General features: G+C 35.6%; 1 protein-coding gene and 1 pseudogene across 4 annotated transcripts in view; both read left to right on the top strand.

The window, feature by feature from the left end:
* Positions 1-19,667, top strand: part of erbb4b (erb-b2 receptor tyrosine kinase 4b) — a 390,990-nt gene that overhangs the window by 125,564 nt on the left and 245,759 nt on the right. The gene's annotated exons all lie outside the window — the stretch shown is intronic.
* LOC114455761 (uncharacterized) lies at positions 19,405-19,522 on the top strand (annotated as a pseudogene).

Below are 19,667 nucleotides of genomic sequence, written 5' to 3'. Positions count from 1 at the left end.
AGAATCATAATATACTTTAATGATCCCAGGGGTAAATTACTTAATTAAAAGTGCAGATTTCATAAGGAGTTTATATTCTGTTTGGAAAACGTATCAAAAGAAGGAAAAGGAATGGACCTGTGAGTGTGGAATGATTGAAGGTCTCAAAATGAAAAGGTTATACTGTACATTTTTGTTCATAATGATCCAACTAATATTGAATGTCAAGTAAACCTCTGAAAATCCTCAATATTTGAGTATTTTTGGTGATTTAATGGCTCAGTTTTGTTCAGAGCTTAGCCTTTGCCGTATTGTTTTTGTAACTATATGTGAAGTGTTTAACATTTAATCCCACATTGTGTTTCCATCATCTTTAAACTGTGTCATCAAAGGGGCCTGTGCTGCTGCTTGGCTGACAACTTCCTCCTTTTTGTTTTTTTCATACCTTCCTTTGACTGAAGCTTCCTCTGTTCTGGCTTTCCCTATTGTTTTAATTTGACAGCAACTTGAATGACACTGTTTATTGGTTGTTGAGGTGTGACACGCACACACACACTTGCTCATTTGATTGAGTTGCAATGCCTTATTCATCATACATGACAGACCACTGTTGTTCATGATTGTATGCCAGCAGGCTTTTACTAGTGTGCGTTTGCGTGCAGACATTGTGAGTTCCAGCGTGCACGGATATCTATCTGCTACTTGTGTAAGTGTTTGCGAGGATGCAGTGATTGATAGTGCAAAGGCGAGGGTTGTAAAACTGCAGGTTTGAGTTGACATGAATAGTTGCCTGCAGCCATCAAATATGATGCATGTTGGTGAGATACAAGAGGAAGATAACCCTCGATGGGAAGGTGGACAGGGGCGCTGACACTAATTTATCCATTTGACTGACTTTCCTGGGTTACACAAGCATGGAGGCACGGTGCTGTGTATCTTTTCAGTAAGTGAAAATGGAGAAACGGTGGAAGGTATTGAGAGGTTCTGATTCTCACCCATTTCCAAAATTAGAAGTCATCCCTGGCTATTAAACTTCCTGAAACTGTGCCAAACATGACTAATAGGGTGAATTGAGTTAACTATTGTTATTAATTTAGTAATTTTAACATTATTGTGCCCTAGTTTGCACTTCTATGTATACATAAAATACAAAAAATGTAAGAAACTGACAATAGCCAAGCAATAAGTGATAGATATCAGTCCCAGCAGGATCTTCACTTTAAGTTTCCTAGATTTTGTGACCAATTTCTATTTAATTATGGGAAATATTATGTCGTAAATTGCGGAAAATCAAAAGATTTTTTATTTTTTTTAACTATTAAACATTAAAAATGACTGCAATCATGAGATATAAGCACAGAAAAAACTGTGACCCCCTGCAAAAATTGAGTTTCATATTATACACAATGACTCATGATTTCTGCCATATTTATTTTTTCCTGTGGGCCTTGAGTTTGACACATGCCATAGCGCCTTCCAGGTGAAAACACAGCTAATAAACGGGCCTTAATACGTATGGGGAAATAGGGTTGGGCGATATGACCCAAAACCCATATCTATATATTTTTTCTCAAAATGGAGACAATTTGAGGTTTAATTTGTTCAAGCAAAATGTCACACAGTCACATTTATTAACAAAAAGCTGCACTACATGGGCCGCTTTTGAATTTGAAATACTTTATTAATCCCTGAAGGGAAATTACACTCACAAACAGGACCTGTGGACATGCATTAATGGAGAGATGTCAGAGTGGGCTTGCTTTTACAATAAAGGGAGTGCACCAGAGCAGTGTTGGGGTTCGGTGCCTTGCTCAAGGGCACCTCGGCAGTGCTCTTGAGTTCTGTAGTGCAGTTTGTTTAGGAGTAGGTATAGGTTTGAACGCACTCAGCAATTTTTCTAACTGGGTTTTTCATGCTGTTTTAATTAGTAGCAAAAGCAGCAACTCCTGAAACTTGTATTTTAATACAAAATAAGCTATAAAGTAAAAAAAAATATATCCATTTTGGCGATATTGTAATTTTCTATTTTGCCAAGATAGAAAACTTGATATAGCCGGTGTCATGGTCTGAGTTCACATCGTACCGAGATTGTTTATGTGCATATTTGCGCATGCGCGCACACAGGCACTACCGAAAAATGAATTTTTGCTAAAAAAAAAAATTAACTTTTGTTTATTTTTGTTTTCAAAGTGAACGGACATGTTTTATTTGTTTATTGGATTGTGTTAGGGATATATTCTCAGTACAGAGGTAAACTCAGACCGTGACATTGGTCCCAGGATGATTTTACATTCCGCTCGCAATGCATCATGGGGCAGTCGAGTATGACTAGTATGCCCACTGTGCATACTTAGAAATGTCCTGATATAGTATACATCTGGGAATTTCTTGCATACTCAATCTTTGCGTACTATCTAATGTAAATGCACTACATACTAATGTTGACGTCAGACTTAGTATGAGTAGTACGTTAATATGACATTTCAAACACAGCCAAAGTCTAATAAAATTGTTATGAAAAAAGGGAATCAATAAAAGTAAAAAACAAAAAAAAAAACAAATGGTAGATTGAAGAACAAATAGCAAGTAAGGAATATTTTTGCAGAGCTAATAAACACCCATCCAAATCCATGTGCTAATGTACAGGACATTATCAGGAAAGAGTTCACCCATTTATTGCCTGGAAATTTGATTTGTTTTGTTTCCGTAGCTGAAGGCTGGTAAGTGCCGGAAAGTGAGTTTCTTTTTGATGTATAAGATTAAAGGTTTTTAGCACTTGAATATTTTTTAGTCTTGATGCTCCTCAGGGCTGTCTGAAAGAAAACAAGAAGCTGATGATGACCGTAGTGTCCCCATCAAAGCAGGTATTCTCACATTATGGTATCACAATACAGTACATGAATGTGTTTTGGTCATCAATATTTAGAGGTGTCTTATACTGTAGTACATGTGTGTTACTACCTCACTTCAGTCTACGTTAAAAGCACACTCATGTTAACTAATCTACTTTAAAGGTTGCATCTATAAGTGTAGACGTAGTCGGCAAGCCTGATAATGTGCTGAGTGTGAGCTTCCACCTTTAAAGAGGAGATTTCTTTTCTTTTAATCGAAGCCATGCTGCTGAAGGTAAAAAGACCACGAAGAGGCACGATTCTGAGAGGGTTGTCGTGTCTAATCCGTGACCGTAGGAATTAGGTTGAGGCCATTTGTATTCTTGTGAACCTCCTCAGTTCAGAGTCTGTGTTATCGTTATCTCTCCTTTGACCTCAAAGAGCAAATGAAGCTGAGCAAACTTTGGAATAATCTCTAATTCAGAATCTCCAACATGGATTTGGTTAAGTGTCTATAAGGTCTATAACGGGGGTTACCAACCTTCAACATCAAGAGCCACTTATGCCCCGCCCACCCAACACACAGGAGGCTGAGAAGCACAGCTTTGAGCTACTTTGATAAATCACTTGTGTTGAGTGACAGATTTTTTCCTAATAATGTTTCAAAAGTTGACTATGGCTACTTATTTTTTACAATAGGCTTTATTATTTTCTATAACTTTACATCAGGGGTGTCCCGATGCAATATTGATATCGAATATCGGTCCGATATCAGCCAGAAAACAAATCTATTATTCAGACTGCATCTAAAATCTCCAATGTAAGCGCTCCAATAAGTTTTTGTTGTTTTTGTCCCCGCCCTCAGCTGTTCCCAGAAAAGTACAGAAAAGAGCAGATTTACAATAATTTACCAAGATATGGGTAATGTCCATCACAATGTGAAGGTATACCAGTTACACAGAGTATCAGTGTTTGTGTGTTTAAAAAAAAAAAAAAGTAAAATTTTCAAAATAAATGGTACTTCTGATTTAACAATCTTTTCAATGAAGGAATGTTCATAACTTTTGCTACATATACATATTCTCACGTGTTCTGATTAGTATTTTTGTATGTAGAATTGCCTCCAGGGGGTGCAAAAACCAATAATAATGGCCACTGCTGTCATTTAAAACCGTACCTGTAGCAAATTTTACTTGTAAGTTCCATCAATGATCATATATGACGGCAGAGGTTTCGTTATATTCTAGAGCAGAGGTGCATGTGTTGGGGGGGGGGGTTATAATTGTAGATAATTAGATTTTAATATTTACACGAATACAATTATTATATTATTGCAATTAATAAATAAATTATTGTTCAATATTTTTATAATATTGAGGCAAGGTAAATTTATTTGTATAGTGCACTTCATACACAAGGCTTTTCTACAGAAGAGGATGAGGGCCACTAAAAAAAAAAAATGCAGCATTTCTTTAACATATCACTTGTGTTGAATGACAGCGAATGAGACTGACCGTGCGCTGTGATTGGTCACTGTGAGCCACAACGTCCCAACCCTGATAATCTATGGTCTTGTTATCTCCAGTTTGTTTTATCACTGATAGATGAAAGCATTAATGGCTCATGTCAAAAAATACACAGGCTTTTCTCCTGGCTTATTTATTCATCCACATCAGGGCTTTAGTGCATATTTTAAGTTAATAAATGCATTAATGAATACATGACGTGAGCTTGCCTTAGGCATGAATGTATATTCATCAGTGAAAATGCAAATAGTTTACAAGCAAAACCCCATGTTAAAACAAAACAAAACTAAACATTTCTTTACATCATTACCGGGGCAGAGAAGGGTAAGATGTGTTAAATGGATTTTTACTTCTGCTGTAGTTTCATAAGATGCACAACTAACCAAAAAACTAATGGGATATGCATTATTATAGGGCTTTATAACATTTTCATTGATATTTTTTTTTTTTTTAACTAAAAAAATTACTTACATTATTCCTTTTCTTAGATGCTTTTTCACTATGAATTGATGAACCAAAGTCATGTCAGTTGTAACAAGCATACAGTATGTAAACAAGTGGATGAACAGCTTCCTTCTCTCCAAATCACTCACTTTGTAGTTGTTGGGACATTTGCACATCACTGTGCAAAAACCACTTTCTTTTTTTTAAAGATGTGTATATACTGTATTTATTCAATTTTATTATTTTAATATGTATTTCTCGCTGCTTAACAGTTTTTGTTTAAATATTTTAAACATGACAGTAAATATATATTATATTTTTTGTTGTTATTTTGTGATTTTTACCGTTGCCGTTTTCTTTCTTTTTAAAAACATTTTGTGTGATTTTGTGTGGTTGTTTTGTTTAGTTTTTCCTTCGTTGTTTTCTTTTTTTTAATATGTTTTTTGTGTGGTTGTTTAGTTTTACCGTTGTCATTTTCTTTCTTTATTTTGTTTTTTGTGTGGCTGTTTTGTTTAGTTTTTCCTGTTTTCTTTTTTTTTTTTGTGGTTGTTTCATTTAGTTTTACTGTTGTCGTTTTATTTCTTTTTTTCGTTTTTTTTTTGTGTGAAAAGATGAACATTACCATTGGGTCACAGCTTGTTATTGAGGGCAGTTTTTGGATCCTGAAGTCACGACAGTTGAGAAGCACCAACCTCATCAACTCAATATGTACTGTATATATAAAAGTACATCACGTCAGAATACTTTAGAGTACTTTTGGTATACTTTCCAAATGAGAACATAGTGTATTTTAAACTTGAACTCTTAGAAACATGATATACTGTATATAGACTCTTGTACTGAGTGGACATGCATGGAGCTTGATAACATCCGATGATGTCATCAATGTTTCTCTGTTACCTCTTTAGCAAGACCAAGCATGCAAAAAGTGTGTGCCAACTGTAAACCGTTGTGCCTCAGGCTGATTGAGTGGGGTGTGTATGACTGTTGTCTTTAAGATGTAAAAAAAAAAAAACAGGAAAAAAATAAATTTATATACAGTATGGAAACATGGATCATGGTAGATACTTGAGGTCATTTACAGTAGGAGTTAAAGTGTTTGTGACAGTGATGGTGTTTCGTCTGTGTGATAAAGTGTCAGCCCAAGGTGTAAACTGCCCTCTGCACTTACAGTACTAAGCTAGAGTCAACTGCAAACTGGAAATACAAACTGGACTGTTCTTTCCATTGATGCTAAGGAGCTTAATAAATGTATCTGTAGCCATTATCCTTTCTTCTGTTTTTCATACTTAGCAGGTACTGTCATGGTGCTTAAAAACATACTTTTGTTTGTAAGATTTTGTGGCATACAAAAGATAAAAAGAAGCCAAAAGTGATTTTGAATTGCACTCTATTCTGGTATTGTAAATGATGAAAAGGCAATAAAGAAATGTTTTGATTTAATCACTAATAATGTGTTTTTTTCAGTGGCGTTTTGTGTTGTTTAACCTTCCTTTTGCGTGTTTTTTTGTCCTTTTCTGTATTTCTTTTGTTTGTGAGTTCGAGTGAATTTTTCTCTCGATTGGTTTGTTTTTGTTATTGTTTTGTCCATTTCTGGTGTTAGTTTTCTCTCATTTCATGTGTTTTTGTTATTTTTTTTGTTTTATTTGTGGGTTTTTGTACATTTCTTTGGGTTATTTAGTACATTCTTTCTTGTGTATTGTATGTTCATGTAGTTGTATTTCCTTGTCGTCTTGTGTATTTTTGTATTTGTCATTTATTTTTCCCAGGGGGAAATTACTTGCGTTAGAGCCGCTCAAGAAATATTACAAATAAAACAATAAACTTGAAAGAAAGAGAAGAAAACTGTACATAATTAACTAAAAGACTGTTAATTAAATTAAGACTGTTAATTAATCACTGTGCATGCACTTTTGGGGGCCACTAAACATAGACAGAGGACAGCATGTGGTACCCCGGGCCGCCCGTTGCCCATATCTGCTTTAGAGCATCCAATTAGGTGAGAAAGTTAAAAAAAAAAATGACAGAAAATATGAATTTGATTTTATCACTGTTTTTTCTAGTAAAAATATTCAGATTTTCTGTAAACTGATCATTTTTCTTTTGATGTTTTGGAGTGTTAGCCGTCTGTTGCTAATACATGGCAATAACAGAAAATTGATTTAGTCCAAAATTCCTAATTTTAAAATGTTGATGTCATTTCATCTGTCTTAAAATGACACACCAGATCAATCAGTTCAGACTTACTGTATAATAACAATTTTACCAGCAACATGTGAAGCACTTTGTGTTTAAAAATAAAGTTTGATTGATTGATTTAAATTGGAATAATCCTCCATGTCTCTCCAGTTTATGTAGACAGACCTGTATTAGATCAATAAACCTAGTCTTAGAAAGCTTTCTTGGTACGTTTCAGGAATATTTAAAATGTACATCATCATTTCTATGCAGACGGCTCTAGTCGTGAGTAAATCCGAAGCTCAGCACAAATTCCTGCTGGTATGAAATATGTAAAAGTACTAGTGTTAAGCATGGGTGACTTTTTCTGAACGCAGCAGTGCTTTCTGATCCTTGACCTGTGCCACAGCTTAGCACCAGCTTTGACTTAAAGTTGCACTTTATCCTTGTTCTTATGAAATGAAGGAGGGACTGGAAGTTACACTGCACAGCACAATACAATACAATATAATATAGATTATATATGATCCCACTTCTTTATGTTTATTGACTCCACATAATGAAATTATGTTTTACACACATTTGTTTACAAACTGTTTACCATGTGACTTTGGTTTTTGTTATACATTATTCTTATATTCTTATTCTCTAGTCAACGTGTCAAATTCAAAGCCCGTGGATAAAAATGTGTCCCTTTAAAGCAGAATTTGTTGGGGGGCCACAAAAATGTAAACGTCTAACCTGAGGGCCACATTTCAAATCTAATTTGAACAATATTTTTTTTTATCATTTTAATATATTTTGTTGTTGTTTTGTGTGCTTTTTTTTTTACTGTCCCTTTGTGTGTTTTTCTGTCTGTGTGTTTTTGGTATCATTTTGTACATTTTTTTCTCTCAATTGTTTTTGTTGGGGTTTTGGACGTTACTGGTATTTTCTCTTATTGCTCTTATATTGTGTTTTTGTGTCATTCAGCATTTTTTTTTTTCTCCTTATTTTGCATGTTCTTGTAGCTGTTTTTGTGAATTTTCTGTTGTCATCTTGTGTATTTTTCTGTCATTTTGTGTGTCTTCTTTTGCGGGCTGTCAAAATTTGATTGAGGGCTGCATGTGGTTCCTGGGCTACCTGTTGCACGTCTGCTTTTGAGGGTCCAATTTGGCGATTTGACATGAATGACATGATGGAAATATTAATTATATTATTTGTGAATAAAAAAACAGATATAATTATATATGAACTAGATAGAAACTGATGTAGAATGAGCATCTCTGTCAATGTACTGACTTTTATTGTTGTCTTGTCTGCTGTTTTGAATGCATGTATGGCCTGGGTGGACTGCAAACACTGAATTACCTTTTGGGATGAATAAAGTTGTCTAAATCTAAATTATTTAGTTGTACATATCTCAGTTATGTCAAATTGACAAATTCAGTGAAACCCCACAATATTGCAGGGTTTCCCAATTTGTCCTGTGTCTATAATATCACATGACTGCAGTCATTTTTAATCACAAATTGTGAAAAAAAACAAAAAACTAAAATCCTCATGAAAAAACCCCACAAAATGATCCTAAATTACACTGTTTTCTCACCAAATCAAGGAATTTGGTGAGATTTTAACAGATTTTGAAGTAAAGATCCAGCAGGGACTGATACCCATTGCTTGGTTACTGTTTATATCATTTATTCATGGTAGTGCAAACCAGGTCACAATGATGTCAAATCATCTTTTATTTCCACCTAAAATCAACGGCCCACTTGTGATCAAACTGCTTCACATTTGGCTCCTGAGCAAAAAAAAAAAAACGAGTTTGTCACCTTTGCGCTAGTGCGTCTACAAAAGCTGCAATGAAAGGAACAATAACAGAAACTATTTATCTATAAATCAACAAAGGCCTTTGTGTATGTGTATGTGCGTGTGCAAGGAGCACATCCCTCCCTGACGCAGTGTCTGAACGACCTGAAACTTTTTTAACAGCTTGCACATAGCCCGAATGTGTGCATCCATTATTTTGAACTAATTTGGTGTTGCAAAATGTTTATTTTAATTTAATTTTGAACGCGGGTTGGACCGGACATGAGAGGGGGCTGGTGCGTCCGGATGTTGTCTGGCTCTGTACTGTGAACACATGCCCACATAGTCTGTGTAAACATGCGCATTTCTCCACGAACACACCTTTATAAATGCTGATATTTTCACCACGTGTTTATAACCTAATGCACAACTTGGATGTACATGCTGCATGCACACAGAGCCGTTTAGAGGGAGTTGTGACAACAGAAGTTTTATATAGACTCAAATAGTTCCCGAAAGTTATTGGCGAGCAATGGCAGCGGCTGTGCTCAAAGCCAAACATGCACATTTCTCTGCGAACACGCCATTATAAACGCTGATATTTTCACCACGTATTTATAGTCTAATGTGCACCTTTGATCTACATGACTTGTTTGTCTGTAATTCATTTTCCCACTGAGTTTTTTTAGTTTTTCCTTGCTGAAGAAGGGTCTAAGGAGGACAGAGGATGACATTTATTATCCATTTGCTTATGTCCAGCAAACATTAGTGCAAACTTTTTTTATCAATGTATCATGCGCATGTCCCATAGAAAAAACAGGGAAATTGCACACGCAATTGACAACTCTACTTAAGTTCCAACTATATGAATACATACTTCCGACGGACACTGTACTAGTTGTTTAAAATGCTGTCTCCAAGCCAATGTGCTAAAACACTTGAGCTCAATTGTAGTCGGTGGCCTTTCAGATGGTGCACTGCCAACATGCCTGCATAGAAAACTGTGGCAGGAGAGTGGGAGGGGTTAAAGTACTGAAGGTTTCAACTGTCCTCTGTGTCACATCTGTCGTGCTCCCTCTCTGGAGACGTCTTCTTCATGACTGCAGTTAACATAATTGTTGGGAGCTGTGTGGCTACATTATGTATTCAGGCTAGTTGAAGTCATTTAAATAATTGATGGCATGATAATAAAAAAATCCTACTTCAACATTCAAGCAGATCAAAAATGTAACCCCAAGGACTATGTCCACTGGTGGGGAAAATATTTACCCTAAGTAATAAAAAGAAATCACATGTTCTTCTTCTAAAATAGTGTCTATCATTGCACCATATGTTGTCTATATATATATATATATATATACAGTATATAGTCTTCACCCTAAACTTTACATTGGCTACAGACTGACTAACAGCCTAATGAATTGTTGGCACTTTGTAATTAGTGAAAGAGTGGAAAAAGATGAAAAACTAAGAAAAGCTTTGATGGTACTCTAGCTCAGTGTTTCTCAAATGGGGGTACATGTACCCCAAGGAGTACGCGATGGCACTACAGGGGGTACTTAAGAGTAACAGAGTGGAAAATTAACAAATGAAGTGCCAGTCTTGGTTCCACCCTAGGCGTGAGATGACCAGAAATGATCTAAACTATAGAAATAGATCTATTCAGTAGCCGATAAATTAGTGTTTTTCAACCTTGGGATCAGGACCCCGTGTGGAGTCCCCTGGAGTTTAAATGGGGTCGCCTGAAATTTCAGAAAAACTAAAATAGATTTTTGAAATTTTGTATTATTTATTATTATAACACACAATCTTAAACAACTGTTTTTCTATACTTTCACTTTGTAAATTTAGTTCAACTAAAATGCAGTAAAAAAAAAAATATAAAAAAACTGTCCTCAAACTTGATCAAAAACTAATTCTAGAAAAAAAAATGTCTTTGGGGTCCCCAGATATTCTTGATATCAAAATGTGGTCACGATCAAAAAAGGTCGTGAACCACTGCAATAAATGTGTTTCTATCCACTTATTTACAAAATGAGATTCTTTAAAATGTGTTCTCACTCGTTCATTCCATCATTATTTAAATAGTTTTCTTCGCAAAAATGTTGTCGTCAGACAATCTGGGTTCTTGGATTCAGAAATAATAGATAAATATTAAGAACCACTGCTCTCGCTAATTATTTCACTTTGTGCTATTTTACATTTCAGGATCTGGATCAGATTGTTTATTATGGTCTTTTGCTGTTTATTTTTCCGTCTCATTATCGAGGTTTAACATTCGGAAAAACTCAGTTGCTTTGAATTTGTTTTACCATAATACGGCCAATAAATTAAAACTAAAATGATTTAATAAAAATAAAAATCTAACTAGTAGAGTTTAGTGTTCAGTTTTACTCATATGATGTGTCTGTTTCTAGAGCAATACATTAACCTTATCAGTAAATTAATTACACAAAGATTATTTGGTTTAGTAGTAAAATGGACAGTCTGAAATAAACCAACTGCAATTGGACACTTCGACACTAAAACTGACATAAACTCACCTGAAAAAAGCTCATAGCATGAGTTGCAATGTAAATTCTCGAGGCTGTAATGTAAATAAAAAGTTTCTGATTTAATTTAATCCTACATTTCATTCATTGAAGAGACACAAAGTGTTCCTCATTCTTATTTCCTGTGCTAATGTTTTTTTTTTCTGTAAGCAATGTTAACAAATACATCAGCTGTGTCAGTTTAGGTTTGATCATTTTTATACTCTTTTATAAACTGTTTTAAAGATGACAATAAAACAAATGTCACTTTGTATGCATTGTTTAAATACAGAACTTTATTAAAGGTTAACGATGAATGAGAACTAAGGAAACTTGGTACATTTCTGGTAAATTTCCATTGGAACTTAAGATCGTGAATATTCAAAAATATATACTTTTCATGAGAAATTTGCATTGGACTTGGAATTTTGATTTTAAGTAACAGTTGATAGTTTTGTTGATGCTAAAATATATATTGCTACATAATCAGTTAACTGTATTTAACATCCCTTAACAGGGATACATTTTAATTTTCAAAATGTCCCCTTAATTCCCATGGAACGTTCAACTTTGATACATAATATTTTGTCTGGTTAATTTCAATGAATACTTTTTTTTTTTTGTTGAATTTTTGAATTATTCCATAATTCTCTGGCTTAAGTTCCCATGGGAATTTACCGGAAATTATTTTGCAATCCTAATTAGAATTTAAACTGATATGTAGATTGTAGTCCTTGTTTGATGTGTCATTTGATTGTCAATTTAAGTATAATTTTGTGTCAATAGGATGTGTAAAGTCAATATTAAGAGACACATTTATTAGAGGATAAGACACTATTTTGCACACTCAACACTTCAGTAATTCTGACCCGTTGTGTCCCAGCTAGAGCTGAAGTGCTCTGTTTAAAGTATTAGGAAACATAAGCTAATTGTGCGATACTCTAATCTCTAATCTGACATGTCAAAACAGTGTGAAAAAGTAACTTTTTGAACATACGAGGCCTTCTGTCAACCTTGGGACAGCTTATAATTGACATGGTTTTTAATGACTGTGATGGATTGCCTGATTACAGGCCCTGGCAGTAGTATGCTTCACAGATGGCAAATTAAACTGTAGACAGATGACAGCCTTTCCACCATCCTTTTACTCATTCCACGAGCTGAGTGCAGCCTGCCTGACCTCTCAGTCCCACACTGTGTAACACTACAGCCGCTTTTCCTCTGTTCTTTTTCTCTCATCTCTCTGTGAAGGCTCAACAAATATGTTGTCGGATACACATTTTTTCAGCTTTCTTGCTTTTATTTTTTGAGTTGTGTGGAAATCTTATTTTATCAGAGGGTTTTGGTATTATAGGCATGGCAGAATATTAAAGATAGGCTTGATTGATGGAAATATCTCAAAGGTTTGCAATTACATTTAGTTTCATTGATGGTGGAGGCCATTGAAGTACAATAAAAGTGTATTTCATGATGCCTCAAGGAGTTTGAGGGCTAACCCCACTGTGATCATCCAGTGTAATAACATGAAGGAACTTTTAGTTGTTATGCTGCAAAGAGCTGAGGTCAGAATCCAACGTTTTGAAATCCAAGTTTGAAGATCTCCTTTTCTCTACTGCTCATGACTGAGAAGCAGGTGTTTGATCATTTTACTGTTGATTTTTACATTTTTAATATTTGTATCATTGATTTTTTTAAACTCTGCTTATTGTTTTCTAACAGTTGCCCTTTGAATCATGTGAAGCACATTAAATTATCTTGTGTATGTAATGCCTGGTACAAATACATTTGCCTTTTCCTGACTTGCATTTTATTCATTTTTAAATTTAATTCAATTCAACTTTATTTGTATAGTGCAATTTACAACAAAGTCATCTCAATGCACTTATCAAAATATAAAATTCATAATAAGAAAGCAAAAACCAAACAAGATCCACATGAACAAGCATGTTCTCTAAATAGATCTATAGTTTAATTTTTTCAATCAAATTGTTTTATCCATCAATCAAACATTTTGCGGAGAAAAAAAAATCTGATTTTTAATTCCGATTTAGAGTTTCTGATGAAACTATGTAAGTTGAATAAGTAAATTTATTTTAAAAATGTTGTTTTTGTGGACTGTATGCACATTAACACACTGCTCACATTTTGGCGTTCTGGCTAAAGATAACCATTTTACCAAGTGACCGATTTCCAATAGCGTTGCTAGTTTGTACAGCATCGCCAGACATTGTTAAATACGAGCAATTGGTAAATTGATTGGTAAAGCTGTATGTGAAAAGTCTTTGGAGCGCTTTATGAGCAGACGTCACATATAATACACTGCGCTCTTGGGTGCAATATAGAGTCATGCATCAGTTAAACAGGAATTGATCTATAATCTGTAATTTAGCTAGTTTTCAACCCGTTATACCATACTTCCATGGTTAATCGATATCTGGCCAAATATTGCATATCAACCAATGTATAACTCAATTAGTGTTCAAATTTGGAGTAAATGCATGCAAATAACTAGTGTACAAGTAGATTTTAATAGTGAAGCAAAAAAGTGTCACTGGTATTACTGTTAAACCTAAACATATTAACTAGTACTACTAGTAAGCCTTTATTGCCAATAAGGGAGTGGGAACAATACAATTCTGTCTCACCATTGGCTTTCAATTATATGCCAACCAATCAGAGTGCTGGATTTGGTTCTTATCCCTCCTACTTAATTTACATTACATCTACTAGTTCTCATAATGAATCTTTTGGCTTTACTAGTACTAATAGTGGACATTCTACTAGTAATATTAACGAGATATTTTTAGTGTAATAGTAGTACTGGTAAGTACAATGTTGTTTACCTAGAGGACGCGTGAGTAGAACCTACGAAAGTAGCAAAAAATCACCAACTCGTAGACATTTTTTTGTTACTCGTACTACCAGTAAAGCTTCTAGTTTATATGAGCAACATTTTTGGCATCTATAAGTACTAAATGTGATTCCACAGAAATTAGGACACTTTATTTCTTAAAATTGGTTTTTGAACTACTTAGTTCCTTTCTTTTGTTAAGTAGTACCAAGAGTATATAGTTTATTATAAGTTTAAGAGCTTAAGAAAGACAGAGAAAGAAAATGAAAGTGAGAGAGTGAGAGGTTCTCTCCCAAAGTGCTTGTTCAGGTTTTGTTTTTTTTTTTAGCTCAGACTACTCTAACCGTGCCCTGTGCATCATTAATACTGTCTCCAGCAGATGTACCATCCTTGACAAATCACCAGGCCAGCCATCAGGAACACTACAATCCCTGTTGCATATTAGACATACCCATGTAGCATGAAAGAGAACACAAGTTTTCTCTCTTAGTGCTGGTAAAGCTGTAGACCACAGGGCTCTGGGGTCTGAGTCGGGGCTAAGTACACACATAAAGGAAGTGTGGCCGCTAGCTAATGTGCAGCTAATCAAGCAGTGATGCCTACCCCTCGCCTCATAGTTGGATGCGTTTTCCTCTTTTTTTCCCTCTCAGCTCCAGTCAAGCAATGTCCTCTACCTTTTTCGTCCCATTACCCTCAAGCATGTCTGTTTTATCTCGCTTGACTGAATGTGTATCTTTTTAATTTTTATTTCAATAGAGGCCAGTACTTGAGCCAGAAAGTGCCCTCATCTCCAAGAAGGAGAGAGGATGTGGGCAAGACGGAAACAGTAATAACACTATTGCACTAATGGTTTTTACCTGAGTGTAACTTTCACGGCCTACTGCTAAAGTGTCCTGTCGCTCCAGTGATTTGGAAAGCATCTTTTATATTGAGCCCAAAGAGCAATCACGGGATGCAGATGAAACTGGAACTTGTCGTGTTTAATCCGTTCCGCAAGTGCCCTTTTGCAAATGCCACAGACAAAAGATGGGAACGAAGGAAGTGCAGCTTTGTCTTCGTTTCCATCCGCATGCCTGACCAAACCACTTGGATGTCAAGGGCTAAACTTATGGTGAGATGAGCATTGTGATAGAGATTAAATTCAACTTTATTAATATAGTGCAAATTACAACAAAAGTAATCTCAAAGCGCTATCAAAATATAAAATTCTTAATAAAAAGGAAGAAAAAAAACAAATCCACATGAACAAGCATTTAGTGACAGTGGGAAGAAACAACTTCATTTTAATAGGAAGAAATCTCCAGCAGAACCAGGTTCAGAGGTGGCAGCCATCTGCCTAAACTGGAGTGTCCTAGACTATGAGCCGTGAACCACAGATCAGGAACTGCCAGCTCCAGCTTTAAGACACCTGAAACAGAAAAGAGAGAGAAGGGCGAGGAGAAGGCACTGACTGCAGAAAAACATGATACAGGGGTGGGCAACCTCTGACAAACTCATAACATGGTTTTGGGCTTTTGTTACTCTTTCACGATGCATTTATTTTAATATTATGTGTTTGAAATTATGTTTAAATCATTTTTTTAATATGATATCCAAGCTCGACTCTGCCTTTTGTGTTTCTTACCAATATTGGCATTAACCAGTCCTTTGAATTGATCATAATCTGGGCTTTTTTTTGCTTATTTATTTTTGAGCACCTCACTGTATTAATACATTTGGCCAAAACCTAAAATACCTTTTCAAAAAATCAACACCATTTTGTTTTGCTTTGTAAAATAAAATGTAAAAAAAACCCTGCAGTTTTAGCTGTGAGGAGTTTAAAGATAGTGCCACCTCCAATCACAGTTTCATCTTGTACTGTGAGTGTGTGCAGACCATGTGTGTGGAGGACCAGCCAGGAATCACTGGTTATTTTTTGCTTTTCTCCTGGTGAAATCTTCATACAGCTTCAATGTCTTTCCCTCCTTCTTTTCTACCTTACTTTCATCTTGTGGCTCCATGGAATTGATTTCTACCCGCCTGTCTGCTGCCTTTGTGAGCAATGGACAATCTGGGGAGAGAGATGGAAGGCCCTTTTTTTTTTTCTTCAAGGAGGGTTTCACACTCCTACCTCGAAGGAGGCTTTTCATGCTCACCCCTTTTCAGTTTTGGGACTAGAACAGAAAGAGAACGTGGGCATAAATGCATCAGGTTTGGTCTGGCTGGGTTAGCTGGAAGACTAGAAACCTTCAACCTCCAGAATCAATTCAGCAGTACAACAGTTCTTCACCATATTAAATGAAAACATATACCTTAAGAAAGTTGGCCTCTTGACATTGGAGAAAAATAACTGCATGGAATTGACTTTGTGGGAGACATAAACATATTTTTGCAAGCCGGCCCAAAGTCGGCCCTATCATCCTGTGTAGGCATAGTCTTTCTTTGGGGAAACCACAGTTTTTCCTTCTTCTTTGTTGTTCAGCAGCAATAGCGTATCATTTTCCATTATATAAGTTTATCTCTGAGCCGAGGTTAACGGTACACCAACTCATTGTTATTTGTTAGCTAGTTAGTTTACATGTCTGTTGGTTGCACACTAAAGAATATGAGTTATTCGATTGCTTGTAAGTGATTCTTTGAAAAGGATTCATTTATTCAGACAAATGTTCCTTGGGAAATCCACTTTTAACTCCTGACATGTTAAGACTGACAACTGCCAGTCTTTGTCAGAGGCGTCTGCTGATGGCTTTGATGTTTCCTTTGAAGTTTACTTGACTTGAATTCCAGCAAAATTCTATTTCGTCTTCTTTTTGTATAACTCCCCCATCCTTCACTGTCTGTAGAGCCGAGGCAATAGCTCCTCCCTCCCGCTACAGTGAGACGGCTACAGCAAAGCGACTCATCAGGGGCGATTGAAGTGACTGCAGTCGTGTTCGGTGTGAACGCACTTTTGCCGTGTAAGCTGTTGATGCTAACGCTAACTGAGGAGCAAGGGGGCGGGAGCTGTGATCGACATCTGTGAGACAGTCCATCAAACATAATCCTGGCTCTGATTGGTTCTTTTTGCTCGGTCATGGTGGATTCTGGCAATTTGCAGTAGGAGCAGTAGGCGGGACCTAATGAGCCTGTTTTTTTTTTTTTTTACTGATTATTAGTTTCATGTAATGTTGTCTTTACATAGTGACAGTGTTAGCAAATATGACAAAAAGTCACTTTTATAAGAGTTACTTATTGCACCTTTAATATTTAGTGACTTTGCTCAAGTTTACTATGTTTCAACATTTTTTAAACATTTGTTTTGCCAGATAAAAATCGAATCATATTTGTGATGGGCTAAATAATTAATGTTATTTTAATGGTAAATATGCAGAACATGCTGTTACTTAGAATGAGTGAAAGATAATTATGATAGTATATTTTTTTTCTTTCTTTGGACTTGTGTAGCTGCAGCTGTTTTTGGTACGTACCCTCTTTTTTTTTTTTTTTTTTTTTTTTTTTTTTTTTTTGCCTTTTTCTCTCATGTGTGACTTTAATTCTTGTGGGAGTGAAACTTCTATTAAATGTCAACCCGAAAGCGCTGATGGTGCAATGACATCTTTAGGGGTCTCACCTCGCAAGGCATTTTAAATGATTAGTCTTTTAACTGAAGCCTACAGATGCATCTGTACTTTGTCTTTGCTCATCATTTTTTCTGCATGCCTGAGCATACAGGATTGTTAGGAATCCATCACAGGTGATTTACTATGTGCTTTATTTTTTTAGTGTAAAGCAATTTATGTGGAGGTTTTTAATGCTGTATTGCACATTATAAGTGACAGGAGAGTTGCAGCCAATAAATGTTATTTTTTTCCTCAGCATATCACTTTCTTATGGAATGCTGCTGTGTTAATGCTTATATGTTTGTTTGTTCTAGTATTTACTATTGCAGATTTAGACATTTTATTAAATGCTCAACTATAGAGGTCACTAAATATTGGTGTGTCAATTTTGATGTTTAACTTCCTGTATTCAGTTATGGTAGGCCTAAAACTGCTGGATTTGATCATTTTTCATCAAAATAAATGATAGTGTAGGACACGTAAATCAATAAATCAAAAATGATTTGCTCAAAAAAAGATGTAAAAGGTGTTTTAAGGTCTGTTTTGACCTTCATTGTAAATACTTGGTTTATTGACATTGTTAGGAAAGTTTCACGCATTGCATTGTGGGAAATGGAGACTTGTAGACGGAAGGATAGAAGGATTCTTACATTGTTGTAAAGGTTATCATCGTCTATCAAGTATCTATCACTTTAAGGGCAAAGTTTTAGGACTTTTAGAGATTTTTATAGTTGAAAAAGTAAAATTTAAGGTTTGAACTCAGGTAAAAAGAATTAAAGAATGAATGTTCCATTGACTCATGCCAATGTAACCAAGCACACCACCACATTTGAACAAACATTAATGATATGGTAACCAGAGTACCCTTCAGTATTCAAGTACAAGAGAAGCTTGGGGTTCATACCTAAACTTTTTCTTGCACCCTGACCTTTCCCAATTATGTACTGTCACAGCTAAAAATAACTTATATTCACCTTAAGAACAAGAAAAAAAAACAATTTATATTCTTGCAAAGTATAAAATTAGCTTGACTGACATATTACAGTTACACACTTGTTCCCAAATTTGTGGAAAACTTCTGTACAGTTTGGGCGGACTACAGATTTCTGTATTTAAAACATGATTTATTGTAACTCAGTATCATATATTTCCAAAATGTCACATCATCTGTAACCACTACAGGTCCTACTTCAATCTGAACAGAAATGAGCCATGTAGGTCATGTAGAAGCATAGAAAATGTAAATTGTTATGGGTATGTGATTTTCAGAAAAAAGTGGCTGGGGCTTAACAGGTTAAAGAAATGCATGGAATCATGCAAATGGAATCATTGTAGATTTATAAACTTACTAGTGGCGGATGGATTAAACTAAGCGGTGTGTAACACTGCTGACAAACAGCGAGAACAAGGAGTGTTAAACTCTGTCTTAGAGGACCTCGAGTCCTACTAATTACTCATGTTATCGTCTCATTTGTTTTATTAACGCTTGCAAAGAACAAAAAATAAATAAATCACGGTTTAGAGTTTAGATATGGTTTTCCCCCTTGATTACCAAATAAAACTTAAATTATACCTAAAAAAAAAAAAAAAAACAAGAACAAACCTATTCTCTTGTAGTTTGATTAGCTAAAATCCCTCTGTCTCAAGTGTGCGTGCATATGTATCTGTGTTCCAGTTTTCTATCTATTGTGATAGAAAACTGGCCACACCAGCCTGTCATTGCCCGATCCCGTTAGATCTTGGAAGCTAAGCAGGTCTGGGCCTGGTTAGTAGTTGGATGGGAGACCACTGAGAATTCCAGGTGCCACAGTGGGGTGGCAGTCGCTGCAGTGGTATCTGTCATTGTGTCCTTTGGCAAGGCACTTCACCTACATTGCCTAGTATGAACGTAGTGTGTGAGTGAGTGTTGGTGGTGGTCGGAGGGTCCGATGGCGCACTATGGCAGCCTCGCTTCCGTC

This window comes from Gouania willdenowi, chromosome 21, assembly GCF_900634775.1.
Source record: "Gouania willdenowi chromosome 21, fGouWil2.1, whole genome shotgun sequence".
NCBI lineage: Eukaryota > Metazoa > Chordata > Actinopteri > Blenniiformes > Gobiesocidae > Gouania > Gouania willdenowi.
The sequence above is the reverse complement of the archived record's forward strand: the minus strand, read 5'-3'. Positions and strand labels throughout refer to the sequence as shown.